This window comes from Engraulis encrasicolus, chromosome 23 (assembly GCF_034702125.1).
Source record: "Engraulis encrasicolus isolate BLACKSEA-1 chromosome 23, IST_EnEncr_1.0, whole genome shotgun sequence".
Classification (NCBI taxonomy): Eukaryota; Metazoa; Chordata; class Actinopteri; order Clupeiformes; family Engraulidae; genus Engraulis; species Engraulis encrasicolus.
Window position 1 is genome coordinate 2,701,267 of NC_085879.1, and position 5,000 is coordinate 2,706,266.

The following is a 5,000-nucleotide window of genomic DNA, read 5'->3' on the forward strand; positions in this document are numbered from 1 at the left end:
CACCGATTTCATCTGTTGGTATACCAGTCACACTTTCCAAAACCATTTGCCGCTTATTTACACGAAATATTAATATATTCCTCCCTTGGTTTGGTGTGTGTGTGTGTGTGTGTGTGTATGTGTATGTGTATGTGTATGTGTATGTGTATGTGTATGTGTATGTGTATGTGTATGTGTATGTGTATGTGTATGTGTGTGTGAATGTTTGTGTGTGTACACAAGTGTGTGTGGGTGTGCATGTTCGGTTTCTACTCCCGCATGGTAAACATCTGGTCGTGTTTTTTAACGCCCACCTGGGTGATGTCCCATTGTTAACGGCAGCCAGGCGAGCGCGGACCAGATCGATAGCAGTATTCTTTAAAGAGCGACTCTAGGCTCGCGTCCAAGTAGAATAGCCCGCTTAGCGCACGACTTTAATAGACACTACAGAGTCCATCGCTTTAACAGAACAACACCAGGAAATTAACACGTGTTGCCATAGACACGCGTAGTCAACCCATGAAGTCAGATCCTTTAACAAGTACAATATCACTCTGTACTGTTCTGTGCAGGGTGAAGGAGCTGTGCAGAGGTGTAGGTTTGGCTCGAAAAGTGGTGGGGACATTTTAATGGCAAATTGTCCGGATATGCTGTTTTTGTATTGTATTTGTGAAAAAGTGGTGGGGACAAGCTATGTTTATCTCAAAAGTGGTATGGACATGTCCCCACCATCCCCCCCTAAAATTACGCCCATGGAGCTGTGCAATGTTTAGCTGCCAGTCAGTTGGCTTTGTGAAAGCTGGAAATATACAGTAGTATATTGGGATTGTATAGTTCGTCATTGATGATTTTTTCATATGCCAAATGCTATGAGCTGTGCCCAAAACAATTGAAGTAGTTTGGGTGTGGTGTATAAGTTTATCATAATATGGATATGTGAAAGACAGATTTAAGCAAAAAGGAGTTTAAAGGGATTTTTTCTTATTATTAAGTCATTGACCAGCGATACTACAGCTAGAGGATAAACTGGATGACCTGCAGCCTGGCCTTGTGCATACAGACAGTGTGAGGTTCCGCAAGGCGAAAGCAAGGCGAGAGCAAGGCGAGGGGCTGGCCCTTCCATCACGCCAGAGGAGATGGATAGAGAATTACAGTACTGCCAAGGGGCCTATGAACAACATGGCCCGATAGTCTGCTGTGATGAGGTGGCCCACACATACAGAGGAACGTGCGCGCGCGCGCGCACAGACACACACACACACACACACACACACACACACACACACACACACACACACACACACACACACACACACACACGCACACACACACTAACCATGTTGAGGAGCGCGCGCACACACACACACACACACAACACACACACACACACACACACACACACACACACACACACACACACACACACACACACACACACACACACACACACACACACACACACACACACACACACACACACACACACACACACACACACACACACACACACACACACACACACACACACACACTAACCATGTTGATGCCACTACCCATAACTCTTCTTCATGCTATTGCTAGATAAGGGGTTGCCCTGTGGGCAAGCGGGAAGGCTGTGTGTGTGTGTGTGTGTCTGTGTGTGTGTGTGTGTGTGTGTGTGTGTGTGTGTGTGTGTGTGTGTGTGTGTGTGTGTGTGTGTGTGTGTGTGTGTGTGTGTGTGTGTGTGTGTGTGTGTGTGTGTGCGTGCGTGCGTGCGTGCGTGCGCGTTCGCCGTCCGTACGCATGCACATGGCTGAATGTGTGTGTTGGTAGGCCTACTGTCGTATGCACTTGAACATACATAGGCCTACATGCGTGTAGGAGGAATTGTTTATGTGTGTGCAAAATGGTGGCCTGGGGGCGTGCTGCTAAACATGAGAAACATTTCAGTAGACATTTGAATACAGTATTTTGTAGCAGCACTTGCATCAGCTACTGTTGTAGCAGCCACTGCAGGAACTTAGCTGATGTTTCATCATCACCAAACTCACTAAGATCTTTGCAACATCAGAAAAAAAACACGAAACTTAATGAATTACCTCACTTTTTAATTCCAGTAAAACTATACATTTCTCCTGTAAATATGGAATCCCTGTTGGTCCTTTCACAGACAGAAAGTTTCAACTGTTGCCATCTAAATCTTGAAGTTTAATCCAAAGAGAGAGGGATGTGATCATGCATATGATGATCAACAGGAGGCATACAGTAGGCCTTCTGTAGCTGGGAAGAGATATGGGCAGCCAATCAGTTCATGGTGGTGAATATCTCAGTTCCATAGAGCAGGGAGAGAGTAATTGGCTAAGCCCTCTATTTTCATGGAGACCTGCAGACATGCAGTCCTCCTCACAGTACGCTACAATAGCTGTGCAAGTGCTGTGCATGGAAAATAAATAAATTGTTACAAAAAAATATGAAAAAGTGAGAAAGTGTCTTTACTCTTTTCTATTACAAACTTTTCTCTTTTTCCCTGCAATAATGTAAAACTCATTTTTCACTGCAAGGCAAACGGTAATAATCCTACCAGTCTGTTTCTTTTATGAGTATAATTATTTCTCTGGTCTTGCTCAACCCCATTTGGCCCCGGCATAGTCAGGAACCAAACCAACGCCGTTTGGGGCATGTCCCGGGGACCAGCTTTCAGACACTGAGGCAAAGATGCCCGAGGCTTTCCCTCCCGAATGACTAGACATCAGGGTTTTACTCCACTGTGGAAGTGTGCCAACTGGATCAACAGAGCCTTTCACTCTATAGTCTGCCCGTCTTCCTCCTCTCATTCTCTTGTCTTGACGTCTGCCCTCTCTTTTCTCCTCACTCTGGGCTCGTCACACAGACTAGTATCCTGCCCTCCCTCTCCCATCCTTTTCTCTTGTCCACTTGTATTCTTTCAGCTGTCTTCCTGTATTCCTTCTCCTCTTCAAACGTGTTGTATACAATATGTATTGATACCCGTACTCTATGTATGTACTGTAAGTACTGTATGTATGCATGTACACACACATGCATTTATGTTAAGTACAGTATGTATTAGGGGTGTAAATAATAATCAATATGACTGCCACTACTCCTACTTCATCGTCAGGGCCGAGATATAATTTTTCAAAGATAAAACCCATTCATTTGATGCAGGGGGTTGGAACGTTGCCAGCAGGGGGCGATGAGATTACTTTCCCAATATGTGTGTATATATAAAAAAATGATATATTCCACATGTACTGTACATACTGGATTGTGCGGCATAGGGAATATGCTACTGATAACACGTCCTTTCTGTGCCTATATCTGCCAACCTATCACACTGCTCATATCCTTGTAGATAATGTGCAGTACACTTGAGGTATTTAATATGTGTACGTGGATATCAGCTTTAAACATTGACAATTGGCAAAGTGTGAAAAATGCAAGTTTGTGTCAGACAGTCTGACTAAAAACAAAGTGGCTTCTGTCTGAACAGTGGCTTTATCTTTTTCACTTCCTCATTTAGTGTCTCCCTTCCTGTCCTCTGCCTGTCCTCTCACCTCCTCACCTAGAGTCTTCCTCCTATCCCTTTCCCCCATCCTTATCCTTGAACCCTCACTCCCTCCATCCCTAGTCTCTCATCATCACTGTCAGTATTTAGCTCTTTGGTTCATGTCTGCTGAACTATCCTCTCAATCTCTTCTCCCCTAATCACTTATCCTACCTTCTCTCTCTCTCTCTCTCTCTCTCTCTCTCTCTCTCTCTCTCTCTCTCTCTCTCTCTCTCTCTCTCTCTCTCTCTCTCTCTCTCTCTCTCTCTCTCCTCTCTCTCTCTCTCTCTCTCTCTCTCTCTCTCTCTCTCTCTCTCTCTCTCTCTCTCTCTCTCTCTCTCTCTTCCCTTCTCTCTCTCCTTTTCACTTGCTGCTTACCTTTCCTCTCCTCCTCTTTAAATCACTCTACCTCTGGCCTCCCGCCCTCTACCTATTGCCCTCTCCTTTACCTCTCCTCTCATCTCTCTCATCTTTCTCCACTCTTGCTCTCCTCTCCAGTCCACTTCTCTCCCACTTTCCAGCTGTCCTCTCTGTTCCTCTCCCACTCTTTACCTCTCTTCACCTCGTCTCTCTGTGCCAACCATTTTATGTTCACTTTTTCTCTCCTCTCATCCCCCATCTCTTTTCAATCACCTCTTTCTCCCTTTTCTTTGGAGCAGGGACTCTGCCTCTCTCAGGGAAATTCAGTTGGCACCACCACATGTACTTAATTTAATCTAGATATCCGCAGCAATCTACGAACAATCAGTAATATCAGACTAATCCATTTTTTCCACTGAGTGCCATTCAAAATGCAGTACTTCTGATTTTGATCATTGCTGATTGAATCTATCACAAGTCCACTTCATGCTTCTTATTATTCACACTATTTAAAAATATTTTTTTTGCTTGTGGGCATGGTCACAAAATACAGATAATGAGAACTGAGCAATTCACAATTTAATTTCATTTTTATTCGACTAATTTTATCAGCAAATCCTACTTCAAAATGGCATGGGTTATTTTTGCTTATTCATTTTTAACAAGTTCACGCTTCAGTACAAATGCCTATGCGGTTACCAGTAACATGGAAAATGTCTGCATCGATTTCTGCTGATTTCCTCGACGAGCTCCTAATATTTCGCACCATCGCCCTACGCTCGCTTCCCTACCGCCCCCTCTCCTCATACTCTCACCTCTCCAAAGCCAACTTCAACTGAGAATGGATGTGTCACATTAAGGCTAAATATGTGTTCACTATAAATTACGGTAGTTTGCAATGTTACACTATCTGTAGTGTGAGGGCTGAGGTTGTTAAAGTGTGAATTTAAAGGTGATGCATAAAGGTATAATTGGCTAACATGGAAAAAGGATACATCTGCACTGTATTAAGCCCTTCCAAGTGATGTTTTATTAAAAAGTATGAACTAAAATATTGTGTGAGATTAAATGTAATTTTTTAAAACCCTTTGAAAGGTCTGATAGTTTTGTAGTATGT

At 43.7% G+C, this 5,000-nt stretch overlaps 1 protein-coding gene across 1 annotated transcript in view; it reads right to left on the bottom strand.

Annotated features, from left to right (window-relative positions):
• The window catches only part of LOC134440579 (teneurin-1-like), a 275,455-nt gene that overhangs the window by 149,477 nt on the left and 120,978 nt on the right, over positions 1 to 5,000 (bottom strand). The window lies entirely within an intron of this gene.